Here is a 20,050-nt window from a genome sequence, read left to right as displayed (position 1 = left end):
GAAGTAAATACCTTCTCGTAATGGCAGTCATATCAAGAAACGGATCTACCAGAACCCCTCTCACCCCTCATACTGTCTTTCAGTCATTAACTACCCCCCATTCTCAGGATAATCATTATCTGTTTATTTTTTCCTTCAATACATGTTATTCCAATCTCAGGGGTCAGATGACCCCTTAGTGACATTTGTATAATTCAAGTAAGAGGATAAATTACAATATAAAATAAGAACTATGATAAAGAGGGGACAGGATGTTCTGATAGCCCAGAAGATGGTGTTTAATATAATTTGGAGACTGGGAGGCTGAAGATGGGTTGATGAGGAGACTTTCTAAAAGAAATAATATTAATCTGTTCTTGAAGCTAGTAGGAGTAAGCCAAGAACAAGTGGATGAGACATGTAAATAAGCCAGAAGACGGAGAGAAGTAAGGAGAGAAAAAGGGAGAGAAAAGGAGTAAAAGGGCACAAAAGGGGGAAAGAGGGGAGGGAAGAAAGGAGGGAGCGAGAGAGAGAATGTAAAGTCTCAACCCTTAATCTTTGTATTGTATCCTAGTTCAAAGGGTTTCTCCATTCATAAAAGTCCAGTTTCCCAAGGGGGCATGAGGGTTTGAAGATTATCTGAGAATTTTCTAAAAAATACCAAATCTGTTTCTAATAAGGAAGACAGCCCAGGATCGGACTGTGTGCCTGAGACAGAACAAAGAAAAATTCTGGAGCAGTGAAGAGAGTCAAGCTAGTCCTTGCAGACTATCCACGTGAGCAAAAATCATGTCTGATTTTAATATATCAGTTAGAAGACAAAACTGGTCCCCAGAAATCTGTGGAGTTGATTAGTTAACCAGGTTGGTCTTCGGTTACCTGTGCTCCAGTTACCGCCTCACAGAGTTCAGGGCTCTTCCTTTGTTCCTCAAATTCCTTTGTGCCCTGATGATCCCAGGTCCCAGTCGATTATTCCAACTTGCCCTGCAGCACAGTTCCCTACACTCATGGGATCTATTCTTACTTGTTGGAAAATACAGAGGATTTGATCATTATGTTCCCATTGAGTCATTAACAACTAACTGAAGTATCCTATACCACCTCCTGGGGAGTTAGTCAAGACATGTATTTTGACAAGGGTGGGAGGGGATACGCTCCCTAGTCACTTATTTCCACTCGTGGCCATTGAGATTAAAAATGAGTCTCTTGTTTAAATACACTTCCCGTTTTATGATAATCTATGAATATATATGTATGCATGGGCACACGTAATGCCACGTGTGAACACACACTCACACCTCGATAGGAAATCAGAGCCTTAGCCACAAAGACACATCAATCCTGCTAATTTCATAGTAACAAATTCTGCTTAATTTCTGCCAGGGAAGGAAAGTCTAAAGTTACACATCAGAGCTTTCAACCCTGATGAAACTCAGAGAAAACAACTATTTTTCTTTCTAACAGTTAGATAATTAATTACTTAAAAGAAACATAATACACATTAAATAAATAATTGTCTAGCTAAATCTCAGACTTAAAACGTTTCTAAGCTGGGGATTTTTAAGAAAATGAATGTGGAATGAGGGAGATGTTCTCATGCATAGGTAATTGTTTTCCTTAGAACATATAAAATATATTGTAAAAGAGGGAAGTTAAAAAAGAGGTTGTTCAGAGTTTTACTGGATCAGGTGGAAGCTTCAGATTTTGTTGAAGAAGAGGAATGAGACCCTGCTAGGAGCTGGTCTTCTGTGCCCGTGTGTCCATTTGATACTGAGTTTGTGGGCCAAGCCTCCTCTGATTGGCTTCTCAGAGACCACCTGTGCAACCTTCAGCGGGGCCTCGCCTGCCTTTCAACAGTGCACGGGGCGACTTATATTTGTATCAATGTTTGAGAAACACTGTGACAAACAGCTCTTTGTACCAGGATGACTCACGCCCTTCCCAAAAGCTGCCAATGGCCTCCCCCAACATTTGCCTGTGAAGTTCTGTGTATTAGGTAACAAAAAGAAAAGAGAGAAGACTAGTATGGCTCTCCTCCTCTCTGAAGGCTTTTTAAATCAGTCATCTTTCTTCTCTGAAGCACATATTTGCAGACAATTTGGGGAGTACTGACCAAAAGGTGTGATCACACCTGTTATCTGTCATATCCCACAGGAGAGGTGATCAGTGCAGTGGTCAGTCTCATGAGCACTAAAGCCAGATCACTGGGGTTCAAGTCCCAGCAACTCTACTCACTGGCCAGTGACCTTGAGCCAGGTACTTAACCTCTCTCTGTGTTTCAGTTTCCTTATGTGTGAAGTAGTGATTGACAATGATGGTGCCTATCTCTTGGACTGGTGTAAGGGTCTTTCACAATGGTGCCTGCACAGAGTGATACTCAAAGATACCCCCTTGGTATCACTGAAGGCAGAAAGTATATTATTCCCCTAAAATCCCACCCAGCTCCTGATAGATAGAGTACCTGGCACACAAAAAAATGCTCAGTTAACAAAATGAACGACTGTGACACCAGCCAGTCAGCTCACCAGCTACAAAATGTTAGTTTTATTTTATTTCCACCAGTGACCAATAAGGCTGTACATTTATAGAGCCTGCCCATGATCTATTTGGGAGTTGTTAGTGAGTGTTAGTGTTGGAGAAACTTCTAGTTGTTAGATTGCTGGTATATCCTTTAGAGACAGAAAACGAAGGGAACAACAACAAAAAAGCCAGAGTCTATTTAGTTCCTGCACCTGGGAGCCAACATGTTAAATCTTTTCTTTGTGGACGTATCAGTCCAGCAGCAGTTGGACAAAGGCATGCAATCGATCCTCTGGTTCTTTAAATAACTGCCATGTTATTCCTTCCTTGTCCCCTGATCAACCCCGCCAGCCTTTGAAATACCCACAAATGGAGTGAAATGTGCATTTTGTTATCTTTTTATTCACAGGGTTTGCAACTACAGCCAGCACCTTCATCCTGGCAGGGGGGATTATATAAGAAGGAAAGGATACAATTTCGCTGCCTTCCCAGGATACAATGGGAAAGACGCTCCTTCCATTGGTTGCTTGAGGCCCTGCTGGATGCAACAGTCTGCACTATCTTCCGACAGATCTCCTGAGGCTTGGAGATAATTCTACTTCCTGTCCTGGGGTCCCGGCAGAGTGGTATGTGGAGAGGGCTGAAAGGCGTTGATATTTGGCTTGAAAATTGTGAATAACTATATGGGTAAATTTTTAATTAAATCTACTCTTTACTACTAGCCAACCGTGTTTATGTAAAGTGCTTAGAATGACGTCTGAGAAAATTAGGACTTTATAAGCATTGGCTGATTCTTTCTGTTACACAATTTTTTGGTGCTTCATTCTTTTTAAGCATTCCATGTTCACAATAACTTTTATTGAACCTTTCTTTTTTCCCCCTGATGTTGTTTAGAAGTATCTAAGAAAGCAGACCCAGATAGACAGTTGGGGAGCACCAAACAGAGGGCAGAAACTGGCTTTCCGGCTGCAGGGTCTCACTTTCATAAATAAATCCTCTCCCAAGGTCCGGGAGCTGAGTGGGTCTAACACTTAAATTTCCTGTTTTCCTGAGAATGGTGTTTTTTAACTGATACCCATGTTCAAAGCACAAACAGGACTTAAACCACTTAGAGGCACAAACCTCCCTCTCAAAAGTGCTAATGCTAATCTTATGCTAATCTTATGATGATGATGATGATGATGATGATGATGATAAATCCAATGCATTAGAGAAACAAATTTAAACATGGAAAGTCAGTTTGCTTCAGTCAGTGTCCCAGGTGAGTGGTCTGCTTCCACATTTACGTACACAAGAGCGCCCACATGTGGCCACATTAGTGATGGACATGGTGGCAGATGCCCACATTGGGTGAGCTGCTAATCTGACAATATTAAGTTGCGTTGTGCACATAAACCTTTATATCAGTTATTTCTAAAATACTTCAGACATTCAAAGGTACGATCTAAATTTACAAGACACATTTTCGTGGACACCATGGAAGCAATGTTGATGTCACAAATAGAAGGGACCAAAGTCCTGATGGGCATGGGTAAAGTTTACATTTCATGACTTAGTCTGCTGTTACTCCTACAGCTATGATACCAGTGGTTTGCGTGGATGTAACACTATCCATTTGAAAAGTGCCCTTGTCTGACCATGGACCTCCATTTGGTCTGCACTCAGCAGCATGCATGAGACCCGTCTCCTTTTGCAGCTGCAGGCACGGAGGTCATTGGGGCTAAGTGGTCTCCAGTAGCCTCCAGTTCATCCCCTGTCCCAGCCTCTTCATAGAGACATCGATGCTGAGGTGATCCAGGGGAAAAACCGTGGCTCGGTCTAAAGGAGTCCATTCCTGTCATTAGAAAACACACTCATAAAGCCAAATTACTAGAGACCTCATTCTCATAATACAAACACAACCAAGTTCCGGGGCAATGGGCTGGGTGAAGACAAGCCTTGGAGAAGCCTGTCCATATGGGCAGAAATAAAGCCCATTTTCAACATGGTTTGGTTAAGAGTCATGCTGATCTCTGCAAAATTGTGAAATCAGAAATATGTTCTTTGGTTACTATTACCCCAACCAACAGCCTAGTGGTACCCGGTGCCTAGATACTAAAAGCGTGATGTCTGGAAGTGCCAGTTGCGGTTTATGAATTCAGTGTTCGTCCATCAAAGCTCTGACAGGCCCACTACTTTATTCTCAGCTGTAGGAGATGACGGATCTTATACGTATGTTTCCACCGAGTCATTTAGAGCTCATCAAAGCTTTCTGTTTCACCTCTCTGAAGAGTATTTGCCTTTGATATTTTGGGGTTTCTGGTAAAGAGACTTCAGAGGAATTTCTTAGTGAGGGGGATGGGAGAGAATTCACATCGTGTAGGAATTTCTTATCTTTCCTTGCAAACTGCCCTGTATACACACACGTACACACGTGTACAAACATCCATGTACAAAGACAGGAATCTTGGCACTGGAGCCTCGTGTATCCTGCCTCATCTCATACCACTCATTCCTGCCTCCTTCATGCCAGGAAGGTCAAGTATTTCAGCCCATTTCCTGTAAATAAAATAATTTCTTTCTTTGGCAGGCCTCAGACTCTCAACATTTTAAAGCTGATAATATGTAACAAAATAATTGTTTAAGTACAAATTATTTATCACTACTAAATAGTTATTATATTTAGATCATGTAAAATGGCTTTTTGAAGAGGGAAATAAAAAGGCGTTGTTAAGAATCAAACTGGAGCAAATGACAGTTTTAAGTATTATTGGAGCAAAATAAAGGGCTCTAAGGAGAATTGGTTTTATGGGTCTCTAAGTCTATTTGAAAGAGGGGCAGGCAGTGAATTTGAGGGAAACACTAAACTGGCTGGATTTTCCCTCACTGCCCTTGTATAGCTCTAAGCTTTACTTGGGTTAATGTAGATCCCGTGCCTGTCTTACCTCCTGCCCCCTCTTTCCAAGTCACCCCCATCTTCGCCTTGTCACTGACAGTTTGCTTATCTCCACCTCCATGTCAATTCTACTCAGCACCGCCCTGGTCTCCAGCCTGCATTAGTTGGACAGTTTCCACCTCTGCTCTTGTCCTCTAACCCCCTCTCCACGTGTGGCTACATCAGAGGAAGAGCTCTTCCAAGGTCCTTCAATGGCTGTCTGAGGTTTTTCGACAAAATCCTGTGTCATTACCATGACAGCGAGTTGGACATGGTTCACATCCACACTTTCTTGGGAACAATTTGTCTTCCTTGTCTAATGGCCATGGCCAGAGCAAATGCCAGGGCAAAACCACTCTCTGAGCCCCCAATCTCTCTCTCAAAATGCAAATGGAAAAGCTTAATACATGCAGAGCATCGGGCCTAACCTTAAAGGTCGATGTGTGTCAAGGCAGTACGTCTAGGCGAATGTTAACTCCATCCCTCAAGTCCTTCAAGGTGCTTACAGTGCAGGCTGGTGCCCCACTGCCAGCCAGGTCAGGTTAGTGAGGAAAGTGAGGGCAGATGCCCTCCGTGGACGTTCTCCTGAAAACATTTGTTTTGTAGTTTATGCACAGATGACCTAGTCATTTCTTGAGTGTTCCTAGAATCTGTTAAAGGTGTCACAGGTTCTGTAAAAACACATTACGCTGAACAAGAGCAAGGTGATCTCTAATCAAGCAATACTGCCCCAGAGATGGCATGTATTAAACCAGGAAAACTTTGACCATTCTCACTGTAATTGCCTTTTATAATTCACTGTTGCTATTACTACTATTTTTGCCAATAACAGTGATTTTTAGAATGTGGGCATAGCACCTTGTAGTTTAAAAGAGCCTTTGGATAGACTATTAAACTGTATTAGATTCACACAATTATATATATATATGTATATATGTGTATATATATATGTATATGTATATATATACATATATACATATATATATATTCCCCCCGCAACAATTTTTTTCTGTAAGGGCTAAATAGTAAATATTTTGGCCTTGTGGGTCGTATGTTCTCTGTGTTAGCTACTACACAGTCCTGCCCTTATAGCCTGAAACAAGCCATTGGCAACGAGTGAATGATTGGGTATGCTAATAAGACTTCATGTACAAAACCGGGGGGACCTAGATTTGGCCTGTGGGCTGTAATTAAATCATGCAGTGTTTGTCATCCTTCCTTTTGTGGCTATGGAGTCTCAGGCCAAAGGTTAAATGACTTTCCCAAGGCCATATAGTAAATTAGTGAAAGAACAAGGTCGTGACCCCATGCCCGCTGACTCCCGGTCTGGTTGTCCCCGTACTGAACCGTGATGGCCAACTTACAAGTAGAGTGCAGGCCTGGGCAGCAGGCCGAGTTCCAGGAAGGGCACCGCACTGCACACGTGCAGATCTGGGCTCTGGCCCCAGACCGGCTCCTGTTTAGCTGCGTGATCTTAGCCACCTCAATTCCTTCAGCTTCAGCCAATTAATCTAAACAGTGAGGAATTTCCCCCCTGGTTTTAAAATGCAGTGTCCTTTGGATGAGAGATGGAGCAGGAATATTTTATTGCGAAGTATTCAAATTGATGGGTTATTACAAAATTTGCAGTATTTACACAGAAGTTATTATGAACCAACCAACAAATATTTACTGAACCTATTATGCTGTGAAAAGATGGAGGAGCATGTGACATAGTCTTTGTCTTTATTTTTATTTTATTTTTTAAAATATATTTTATTGATTATGTCATTACAGTTGTCCCATTACCCCTTCATTCCTCTCCACCCTGCACACCCCTCCCCCAACATCCCCCCTTTAGTTTATGACCTCATGTCTCAAGCTCTTTAGATTCTATATTTCCCCTACTATTTTGCCCCCCATCTATTTTCTACCTACCATCTATGCTACTTATTTTCTGTGCCTTCTCCCCCCTTCTCCTCTCCCACTCCCCTGTTGCTAACCTTCCATGTGATCTTCATTTCTATGTTTCCACTCCTGATCTAGCTGTCCTCTTAGTTTACTTTTGTTTTAGGTGTGGTTGTTAATAACCGTGAGTTTGCTGTCCTTTCACTGTTCATCTTTTTAATCTTCTTTTTCTTAGGTAAGTCCCTTTAACATTTCTAATAAGGTCTTGGTGATGATGAACTCCTTGAATTTGACCTTATCTGAGAAGCACTTTATCTGCCCTTCCATTCTAAATGAAAGCTTTGCGTTTTTGTTACTAAAACTTTGTTGTCTTTAAACTTCGTTGTACGAGGAGGCACAGTGTTTCCACCTACGCCTCCATCTTGGCCGGAAGTCTGTCTTTAAATAATAATTAGGTAGAAAAGCAATTTCTAGCACTTGTAGCAAACGAGTAATCACCGTGTGAGAAACATTGCTTGGTAGAGATGGCCAGTTCCTTTGGATTTCTGAGAGCAGGAGCTGTCCAAACACCACATGGAAGCCCTGGATGGTGCTCTGGGTTTGGAGGATGGATAAAGGACTGGTGGTGAAGAGAAGCATTCCCAGGCTGATGGGGAGCAGGGGGCAGGGGTGGAGGGGGATGGGAGGTGTGAGGACCTATGTGCAGAAGTTGCTCCTGTGTGTTGTAGTAGGTCATTCAGTTGGATCAGGACAGATGGTGTGCCTTGGGAAAATGTGGGAAGTATTGATTCTGTGTAGCTTTGTCATTGGTTGGAATATAGCATCATTAAAAAAAAAAAACAGCACAAAACTTTCAGCTTTGCCTTGATTTACAGACTGGGCTTTGCTCCAATGAGTGAGGGATTTCATCCTGTTTGAGTGTCACACTGAGGTGCTTCTCATGGAGCAGCTCAACATTCGTGATTGTGTACTCAGGTCTCTTATCTCAGATTCCTCAGAAGAAAACTGGGCAGTGGAGAGGTGAGGGGAGGGCTTCATTGCTTCTATTCCTAGAAAACCTCACAAAGATAGGGAAGAGGTGGCGTTTTTTTCAATCCCTTCAACTCATTTTCTCAAACAGGGAGGCACTTTAGAAGGGGTGTTTTGGCAAGTAAAACCAATTCTCTTCAGTCTCCAAGGGTACTTGGCTTGCAAGGTGTGGAGCTGGCTGGTTTATTAGCCTATGTGCTTCACCACAAGGTTCTCTAATCTGTACATCCCCTAATTTTCCCCACCAGGCTTCTGAGATGACCCACAGGGAATCAACTGGAAAACAGAATTGGGGTATCACACGGTGAAGGGTGTGATCACTATCTCCCAAAGGCAAAGGGGTTGGGAGCCTGTGGGGGTAAAACCTGGGACACATCTGCCATGTCCATTGAACCAACACATTGCACAGCTAGAGGGATGCAAAGTGGCCGGGTGCCCCCCGATGGCACAGCTAACATTTGCTGAGCACTTTCTAAAATCCAGTCACCATTGTAGCTTTTATTTTTCAGTACTTATCCCTTTCAGTCCTGCTAATATTTTTATATTCCTGTCCTCATTGTTTCAACTAGGAAGAAGCTTGGTTTTACTGAGCTTAACTTGCTCAAGTTTACACACAGGTGATAAGCTGCATAGTATGGGTGTGAAAAGGGGCAGTTTAATCCCTGGAACTTCAGGATTCACCACTGAGGTAATTCAAAAGTGTGCTGGAAACCTTCAGGTTATGACACACTTATGTTAGCAAATGTAACTCTGAGGCAGGTAGAAAGGCTGAGAAACATGTCCTCAAGGGCTTGGATGCATTCCTGGTTGCTATAGAGATAATGCAAAAGTGAGAGATGTATTGGTGGAGAGAGGTGGGGTATTTCACAGGGTTATCACTTTGAGGCTCAGAAAACAAAGGCTTTGCTGATTATGTCAGGACACCCAGTCCTCTCTCCCTCTACTGCACAGCTCTGACTAGAGGCAGCATGGAGAGCCAGAGGCCTGCTGAAGCCACCCCAGCGCCACAGTCTCACCCAGCCTCTGCATCACCCAGGGGTGTTTCTCAAGATTTCACCGCTTTCTCCTCTTCAGAGACACCTGGTTATCCTTTGGCAGGTCAACTGTGGTTGGGTCCTGAGCTGGAAGACTTCTTTCAGGGCCCAATGAGATCCTCTAGTTGCAAAGGCTCTATGTGTGCTGAGAAAAATTGAGAATGAGGTTCCAGGGGCACAAACAAGAAAAGTTTAAACCCAGAAAAGGATCAAATTTACACACCTTTTAATGTATTTCAGTACAGAGTTACAAATTAGGTAATGGGAACAATCTATTTATAGATAAGTTGCTGATCTCTATAACCCTCAGTTACCTCATTTGTAAAATGAGAATACAAAAGATCTACCTCTTGTTTTTAGAGGATCAAGTGAGAAAATGCTTAGCATGTGGCCCATTGGCATGTGCTTAATGCACTTAATTGGTAGCTGTTGCTAGAAGCCAGTAAAGTATAGTAGTCACAGTAGCTGTGACTCACACTAGCTGTCTGACCATAGCCTAGTTACTTTGTGCTTCAGTTCTCATTTCTGTACAATGTTCTGTAAACTGATAGCACCCACCAAGTGGTACTTAGGGGTTAAGCTAGGCAGCATGTGTGAGGCACCAAGGACAGAGCCTGGCACGTGGCGAGCACTCGGTCAGCTCATTGCCACCATCATGTCGGAAATGCATTTCCCTTATCAATGAACTTCAGCCTTCAGACTAAAGTCTTTGCAATAAAAAGATGCTTTATTTAAATTTAAAAGTGAAGGATGAGACCAGTGCTGAGTAGAAAAACTTTCTTTTCCAAACGAAAGTCACAGCATGCCCCTAAACCATTCCAGTGCTGCTGCTGAGTCTCTCTCTGGCCTCCAGGAACCTGGGAGTGTCTCTTTATCGCCCCCCCCCCCCAGACACCCTGTGCTGATGGTGCCGACTGAAGCAGCCACCCAAAATTCCCCAGGAGAGAGGGGTCTCTGTTTATGGCGTTTCATGTATTTATTGTATTAGTCTTTTAAAAAGCATATAAAAGTTCCTAAATTATTAACTTCTTCCAAAGTGATATTTGATGGCAAAAAGTAATAGCTGTGTAAAAAATTGAGTGCATTTTAAGAGAAAAGCTAAAAAAGCTGACAGTGTTACAGTTATGCTGACAAAGTTTCAATTTTCTCAGTGCCATCTACATACTGGCTACAGACTGTGTCATCAGGATGGTGAGCTTTAGTTTTCCTCTAATTGCAACGTGGTAGCTGCTGTTATTAGGAACTATAGCTGTGACACTTGCTTTTCAGAAGGGTGCAGACTCCTTAGTGTTGCTCAGACATATGAAAGTATGTGACTAGAAGAATGGCTTGCAGCAAAAAGATCAGAGAAAAACAGACTTTATGGATCTCAGGGGTGCTGCTTCGATGTTTAAAAATATATAATAGCCAGTGATTCATTTATTGCTGAGAAGATAGAAGGCAGCCTCCTTGCAGGGAATGGAAGTTTGACCTCTTCTGTGCAATTATCTGCGTTTGCATTCTCATGCATTAAATATAAGACATGCATTATTCACCCCTTAAAGCTCTTTCACCATCTGTATGTGGCTTCTCCTTACAACCTCAGAGATTTCACACATAATTCACTAGAGGCAGATAATGAGTTAGAGTCAGGAGGTAGAGTTGGTCCTGGCTTTTCTCCTTCAGTCTGTTACCTGTGTGCTGTAAGGCAGTGTGGTTAATCTGCATTTATTTGGGCTCCTCAAATGCTCATTGATGTTCAGTATCATGTTCTGAATGATTTACTTGTTTCACACTAGGTCCCGTATTCGGAAAACATAAGCTATTGCTCAGGATACCTTAGAAGAAATTGGAGAATTAAGGCTTGCATTTATGAAAAGTTAGAGGACAAAACAAACAATGTACTATTAGGTGTCAAAGGAATATAATTCGATGCATCCGTGAGTGGCCAGCAGTGCTGAGCGACAGAGGGTGCAGACTTCTGCACCAGCTCCACCACTAACTAGCAGTGTGACCTTGGCAACTATGGGTGATGACACCAAGGACAGCGAATGCGGTCTGTGTTCAAGGAGGGCCTCTGCAAGGAAGTCACATTTCAGTTGGAACTTCACAGATAAATGGACATGTTGCTTTTGCAAGTGATGCTGCATGGCTTATTTCTCAAGTTGCAAGTATATCTGGTCTAACTTAAAAAAAATATTGTAATTTTTAACTGGCACCATGGACTCTTTACTATGAACGATGGTGGAGATCAGTATACCTCTTCTTCCTTTCAGTTTGCCTCATTCCCATCTATTTCCTGGTTGTAGTAGATTATCTTAAAAGTTTATCTTTAAACTTTTAAGTACTTTGATATGGTTGAGTGATAATAAATATCTACAGGTCTCTTGTGTTTCTTCCTGTTTTATATCAGCTTTTGTTTGGAGTAGTCTTTTCAAAGATGTTTATATAAAAAACAACCTTGGAGTGTATAGTATCATTCTCCAGATCAAAGGGAAGATTTGTTTGCTTCCCAAGATAATAAAGATAATGCCTCTCTGTGGGTCAAAGTTTGGGCAGGTTTGCTAATAGAGTCCTTATAAAAGACTGGGGTTTCCCCAGGACTCAAATCAATGATTTAGAGCAGAAAGAAGAAATAAACATTCAGCCAGAATAGAATGAAGAAACAAGAATTCAAAAAAAATGAGGAGAGGCTTAGGAATTTCTAGGACAATTAAATGTTCCAATATCTGAATCATAGGAGAAGAGCAGAGCAAGAAAATGAAAACTTATTTGAACAAATAATGAAGGAGAACTTCCCCAATCTGGCAAAGGAAATAGACTTTCAGGAAGTCCAGGAAACCCAGAGAGTCCCAAAGAAGTTGGACCCAAGGAGGAATATACCAAGGCGCATCATAATTACATTATCCAAGATTAAAGCTAAGGAGAGAATCATAAAAGCAGCAAGAGAAAAGGAGATGGTTACCTACAAAGGAGTTCCCATAAGACTATCAGCCGATTTCTCAAAAGAAACCTTACAGGCAAGAAGGGGCTGAAAACAAGTATTCAAAGTCATGAAATCCAAAGACCTACAACCAAGATTGCTCTATCCAGCAAAGCTATCATTTAGAATGGAAGGGCAGATAAAGTGGTTCCAAGATGAGGTCAAGTTCAAGGAGTTCCTCATCGCCAAGCCCTTAGTATATGAAATGTTAAAGGAACTTACCTAAAAAAAAGAAGAAGATCAAAACTATGAACAGTAAAATGATAACAAACTCACAACCATCAATGACTGAATCTAAAAAAATCCAAAAACAAACTAAGCAAACAACTAGAACAGAAACAGAATCACAGAAATGGCGATCACATGGAGGGTTAGCAGCAGGCAGGAGGAGGAGGAAGAATGCTGGAAAAGGTACAGGGAATAAGAAGTATAAATGGTAGATACAAAACAGACAGAGAAAGGTTAAGAATAGTATGGAAAATGGAGAACTTAGATGTATGACCTAAGGACATGAACTAAGTGGGGGTAATGCTAGTGGGAGGGGGGTGCAGGGCAGAGGGGAATAAAGGGGAAAAAGAAAATGGGCCAACGCTAATAGCATAATCAATCAAATGTATTCAAAACAAGATTGGGGTTTCCCAGATTCTGGGTTCCTCAGCTGTTATGCAGACTCACGGCACATACAGCATCAACCCAGCTGCTCTGCATCATCCCTGAGGACCTAGGGGACAAGGGGACCTGGGGGACAAGGGGACCTGAAGGGAGCGTAAAACTCATGCTGCCTTGCCTGTGGCCCAGGAATCTTGATTTTCTGTGTTTATGAAACTTTGGCAGAATCACTTATTAGTGATCACTTGCAAACAGGGAGTAAGCAATGAGGAAAACCTCAAACTCTTCACAGTTCTCGACATACTTGTATATTTCTATTACTTGATTTATTTGGCTCTTATTTTTAATGTTCTGTTAGCAGTTGGCTTGAGCTGAGAGGAGAGGATAAAGGTGTGACTAATATAGCCAAAACTTCAAAAAGGTTTACTAGACCTTTTGACTTCATGATGATTGGGGCACAAACTTCATTTTCTATTCTTGAAATAGCAGGACCATCTCTTAAAACAATCCGTTCTATTACTAGAGGTTTAAAAACCACAGCTGAAGAAATTTGTAGGGAGGAAGACCAGTGAGAACAGCAGGGTTAATTCTGGAGGGGAGGAAAGAATTCACCTTCTCCAGTCTCCTCATTTTATAGTTGTGAAAATCAGGACAAAGGTATTTGACCTTTCTGGTCCTGAGCCACATAGTTCATTTGTTGCCACATGTAAGAAAAACACCAGATCTCTTCGGTTCTAGTCCAATCTTTGGCATATTGTTAAAAGCCTTATTCTTAGGAGTCAGATGCACCTGGGTTTAAAATTTATCTCTAACACTTGAAGTTAGCTTTGTGACCTTCGTAGTCATTATAATTTCCATTTTGAAGATTTATCAACTGAAGTTCAGAGCAGTTGGATTATTTGAACCATTCATAACACCACCATAATGAACAAATGAGATCATCGTGCAGAACCCTTGGCCCAGTGCATGGGACACAGTACGTGGCACCTGATGAATGGGGGCTGCCATCGCTATTATGATTAGCATTTTATTCTTACTACTACTGTGGCATCAGCTGCCCTTCTCTCGTCAAATGTGCATTAATAACCTGCCTTGAACATTCCTTCCTCATATTTCCTTCGCAAGCACACTCAAGAGCCTGTTTTCTCGGCCTTATTTCCATGTCTGAGTTACATTTATAAAATCTTTTGTTTCACCCCCAGCATTAACTCCTGAGCTTCTGTACTGCCTGGGGCATGGGGTGAGTTTTGCTCATTAGAGGCTAAATTACCGCCATCGAAAAGTGACAAACAACAGTTTGCAACTTTTTACCACTATAAAGTTTAAGCACTAACAGAAAAAGGAGCTATAGGGAAAGCAGGGTTTGTGGGATAACGACATGCCTGCTTCTGGCAGGATTCTAAGTGGCAGGGTTTGGTGAGTTGATAAGGAAGGAGACAGCTTTGGTTAATGAAATGAAGTATTTAGTGGCACAGCTCTGTCTCCATTGCTTGTTGTGTGAACCAGTAGATTAGTTACTTGTGAATGCACCTGCATTAACAGAAACACTTGTTCGTATTGAAACATTACTCAGAGTAGCGATTTTGTTAATAAAGATATAGGTTGTCAAATGTTTTCCTCTCATCCTTGGAGCCATTCTGAGCAGCTTCCTGACTGGGGGCCATGGCCTTCCTGTAAGCTTACTTGTTCCCTGAGATGATTCGACAGATGCAGTATATGCACCTGTATTTCAGAGCCAGGGTGGATGCTCTGAGCTGAGTGCTAGGGATCCCCTGAGACAACTGGAGGTCTGAGTGCCTGTACTTGTTGTGAAGCAGGAAATGGAGATGTGGAAGCCCTGGACTATCAGGGTCAAAGCGAAGCTGGCCACTGGAACGGGAAGGTTATCCACATGCTCACCTTGCACCTTCCCCTCCTCTTCACAGCCAAGGCCCTCTAGAGTTGCCTCTCCTTTCTCCCCTCTCCCTCTCTTCTCTTCCTACACTGCTTCAGCTACCGTCCTCCAGTCTACTCTGTTCACACTCATGATCCCCATGTTAGGGACCAAATGAATATTTTTCAGTCCTCCTCTCCCTTGACTCATGAGCAGAATTTTCTACTATTGACCAGTTCTTGCTGTTCTTGGTCCATGACTCCACACTACTGTGTTTCCCTTTGATCTCTCTCGCTACTCCTTTTTTGGAGGGTGGAATTCTCTGGTTCATCTGTCTCTAACCTCAGCCCTTCACTGCTTCTTATCTTTTGAGGATTAGACTTAAGGCTCATTATTTTCTCATACCTTTCACGCATTTGCCCCGGTGGATCTCACAACACCTGTGGCTTGCACTACCATCTGTATGTTGGTGACTCGCCCACCCGCCCTCGGAGCTGTGGACTCCCTAACCCTGCCTTCCACTGATATCTCTACCTGAGGTCTTAGAGGCTTTGCAAACTCAAAATGCCGAGATCCAATTGCTCGATCTTTTTCCCCAGCCACAGCCCCCCTCCAGCTCCATTATCAATTTTGTATTCGATGAGTCAGGGACTTAGAGATTATTTTCAACAGCTGTCTCTTCTTGGACTCCATGTCCATTTTATTGGCATGTCTTGTTTATTTGATCTCTCCACTATTGCTCAAATCTTTCTACCTCGACCCATCTCCAGACCTTGGCACAGGACCAGGTATTATAAGGCACTCAATGAATATTTGATGAATAAATGAATCCCACCAATGACACTCTAGTCCAAGTTACTATGGTGTCTGGCCAGGACAGCTGCCAGAGCTCCCTGTATGGGTTTTTACTAATATATATTCCCCCCAATCTGCATCTGAACAGTGTTCCATTATTATGACCAGAAGGAGCTAGACAAAAAAAAGCAAATCTGATTACATCATCTTTTATCCCTGCTTAAAACATTTCAGTGGTTCCTTTTTTCTTTTCTTTTTAAAAATTTTAAAGAGATTTTATTTATTTTATTTTTAGACAGTAGAGAGAGGAGGAAGAAATAAAGGAGAAAAACATCAATGTGTGGTTGTCTCTTGTGTGCCCTCTACTGGGGACCTGACCCTCAATCCAGGCCCTGGCTGGGAATCAAACCAGTGACCCTTTGGTTCCCAGACTGGCTCTCAATCCACTGAACCGCACCAGTCAGGGCCTTAAAAACATTTTTTATTGTTGTTCAATGACAGTTGTTCCCATTTTCCCTCCTCTATTGCTCTCCCCTCCCCTCCCCAGCCCAACCTTTCACTTTCAATCCTCCATCCCCACCCCCCAACCCTGTTGTCTTTGTCCATGGATCCTTTATATGTTCTCTGACTTGCCCCTTCCCCTTCTTTCCCCTGTTATCCCCCTTCCCCCCCCTCTGGTTACTGTCAGTTTGTTCTTTCTTTCAATGTCTCTGGTTATTTTACTTGCTTTTTTGTTTTGTTGGTTAGGTTCCACTTACAGGTGAGATCATATGGTATTTGTCTTTCACAGCCTGGCTTATTTTGCTTAGCATAATGCTCTCCAGTTCCATCCATGCTGTTGCAAAGGGTAGGAGCTCCTTCTTTCTTTCTACTGTGTAGTATCATTCCATTGTGTAAATGTACCACAGTTTTTTGATCCACTCATTTACTGATGGGCACATAGGCTATTTCCTGTACTTGGCTATTGTAAAAAATGCTGCTATGAACATTGGGGTGCATAGGTTCTTTTGAATTGGTGTTTCAGAATTCTTAGGGTATAATCCCAGCAGTGGAATTGCCGAGTTAAAAGACAGCTCCATTTTTATTTTTTTGAGGAAATTCCAAACTGTTTTCCATAGTAGTTGCACCAGTCTGCATTCCCACCAACAGTGCACTAGGGTCCCCTTTTCTCCACATCCTCACCAGCAATAGTTTGTTCATGTGTTTATGATGGCCATTCTGACCGGTGTGAAGTGGTATCTCATTGTGGTTTTAATTTGCATCTCTCCGATGGCTAGTGATGCTGAGCATCCTTTCACATGTCTCTGGATCCTGTGTATGTCCTCCTTGGAGAAGTGTCTATTTAGGTCCATTGCCTACCTTTTAATTGGATTGCTTGTCTTCCTGGAGTGAAGTTGTATGAGTTCTTTACATATTTTGGAGATCAAACCCTTGTCTGAGGTATTGCTGACAAATGTATTTTCCCATACAGTTGGTTTTCTTTTCAATTTGCTCATGTTTTCTTTAGCCGTGCAGAAGCTTTTTATTTTGATGTAGTCCCATTTGTTTTTTTCCTTCCTTTATATACTTGCTCTAGGGGACATATCGATGAAAATATTGCTACATGGAACATCTGAAACTTTCTTGCATATATTTTCCTCTAGGACTTTCATGGTATTGTGACTTATACTTAAGTCTTTTATCCATCTTGGGTTTATTTTTGTGTACGGTGTACAGTGGTAGCTGAGTTTCATTTTTTGCATGCAGCTGTCCAGATCTCCCAACACATTTGTTGAAGAGGCTATTTTTACTACATTTTATGCTTCTGCCCCCTTTGTCAAATATTAATTGACCATAGAGACATGGGTTTATTGCTGGGCTCTCTAATCTGCTCCATTGCTCTATGTGTCCGTTATCCTAGGATAAAAGAAAGATGTGTAACATGACTTATAAGTCGTGCTTATACATTGCTTTCCCCACTCCCTGTCTCTCTGGACTTATCTCACCTTTTCTCTCTGCATCAAGCACACCAACCACACTGCTTTCTGTCCCTCACACTTGCTGTGCTCCCTCCCAACAGGGGAGCTTCTACCTGACCCACTGGTTTCTGACTTCCCCAATCATTTCTTAGCTAACTGGTACTCGTCCTCCAGATCCTGACTCTCATGTCACTTACATCCTCAGGGCCACCCACCTCATCTCCCCACAACACCATATATATATATTCTGACAGTAATGATTTCCTTTTTTAAAATGTATATAAGTATTTGATTAATATCTGTCTCCTTCAAGAGTATAAGCTCCATGGCAACAGGAACCATATGTGGCTGTGCTTTTATATTCTTGGACCCCAGCACAGCTGGCGCTCAGTGCTATTTGTTAGACACATCGAACAATTGTAAACCAGGAGGCGTGGGCCGAGTCCTAGTTCTGCCTGGGATGACTGCATGGCCTTGGAGATAAAGGACTTGCATGGATCAAAGAAATTCTGTCCTTCAGTATTGAAATTTACCTGTACAAAGCAAAAATCCTGTCCACTGGGGGGTCCAATCCATTCACTGATCAATCCTTTAAGCAGAGGTCACAGTTTTTAGAAGCTTGAGTCCAGGCAAGTGACAGCACTCAATTGCCTCAATCTAATTTCTAAAATTCCCTCCGTCAGCAGTGTAAATGCCCCAGGGTGCAGACTTTCCCTGACTGAGCTCTGTATTAGCAACCTGTTCAGATCGGGAGACCAGCCTGTGTTCTTCCGGGGCTGCAGAGACTCAGAACAGTGCAGTTGGCCACACCCTGGGATGCCCACATCTTGCCCTGGTTGCTCTATGGACTGAAGCATCATAGGGGCCTGTTGTCTCCTTTTGAATCCATTTGTAGCATTTCTAGAACCAGTGGGTCCAGAAGTTAATAGCAATGAGGACTGGTAATAACAACACATTTTCATATGCTTGGTCACCTTTACCTTTAAGACAACTCTGACTTATAAACATTGTTTTTATTCTCCTGTTTTATTTTAGAAACAAATGAGAGAAGGCAAGTGGCCTGCATTCTGTGACCTTTCTTAGTGGGCTTGGTTTCAAGCTTAGCTCTTCTCACTCCAAAACTAGTGATTTTTCTACTACTGTATTTAAATTGTGCTGTGTTTCTGTGTTGTTATGGACTGAATTGTGTTCCTCCAAAAACATATATGTTGAAGCCTCACCCCTTAATGTGACTATATTTAGACATAGGGTTTTTAAAGGAGATAATCAAGGTGGGTAAGGTCATAAGATTGGAACCTTCATGCAGTATGGCTGGTGCTCTTATTGGAGGAAGAGACACCAGAGATCTCTCTCTCTCTCTCTACTCAAGGTCGGAGGAAAGGCCATGTGAGGACACAGTAAGAAGGGGCCATCCGCAAGCGAGGAAGAGAGCCTTCATCAGTTACGAACCTTGATGGCACCTTGATCTTGGACTGTCAGCTTCTGGAGGTATGAGAACATAAATGTCTGTTAAGTCACATGGCCTGCAGCATTTCGTTACTGCAACCCGAGCAGACTAAGACACGTGTCAAGTCAGACTGCTACATAAGAGGGTTAGATGGGTGCAGGGAGGGCAACAAGACAAAGCCCCCATGTCAAAGAAGACACGACCCAGAAAGAGGCCTCGGTGGTTGTGGAATATGGCACGACCTCTCATTCCAGGCAGAGATGGTTTTATTCACCGCTGAGTGATGGGGCTCTGGGCCCAAAGGAGTCAACTCGAGTCCAGGATACTGCAGATCTTCTGAGTCACCAAGGTTCCTTGCATTCTGCATCCCCACAATCCATCATGTGGCCATGCTAAATAAAATGTGGCCCATTGTTAAATTAGAATCATAATACAGTGGTAACCCTAATGTGAGCTATTTTAAGTCATAGCACTACCTGAAAGTAAACTTTCTTTGTAAACACAACAGAAAGCTCTACTGACCCTTTATCTACATTAAATGAGATAGGAAGATGGACTGCCAGATGCACAGGTTTAAGCTTCTGCAAGCAGCAGTGGGCTGGCTGTGAGAGCATCTCTCCTCCCTGACCTCCTTTGGCCTGGCTCCCCGAGGAGAAGCGTGTTGTCTTTCCAGAGGGTCAGTGTCCTGGTCTGAACCTGCAGTCTTTGATGGGCCACACCCTCCTTCATTGTTGGGGAAGGGCAGCCACACAAAGAAAACAAATCTCAAGAAGCCTGAGAGAACTCACTCTTGGGTGGGAGGTCTTTCCTGGCCGCAGGGCTGCTTTTCACTGTATTTGCTGCTCACTAACTTTCCTGGTGTGGAGAGCCATTACAGGTGAAACAGCAGCCGCCCAAGGTGGACTGCCAGGGAGCTCATTGGAAGACGTCTTTCTGGGGCTACACATCAGCCTCACACCACAGAGGCTCGTGGACAGAACAGTGCTTACAGATCTGTGGGAATTCTCCTGTGTCAGAGACCTCTCTGGGCCACAGGTGGCGCC

The sequence above is a fragment of the Artibeus jamaicensis genome, unplaced genomic scaffold (assembly GCF_021234435.1).
Source record: "Artibeus jamaicensis isolate MK-2021 breed Jamaican fruit bat unplaced genomic scaffold, CSHL_Jam_final contig_490, whole genome shotgun sequence".
Taxonomy (NCBI): domain Eukaryota; kingdom Metazoa; phylum Chordata; class Mammalia; order Chiroptera; family Phyllostomidae; genus Artibeus; species Artibeus jamaicensis.
This window is presented reverse-complemented; position numbering follows the sequence as displayed.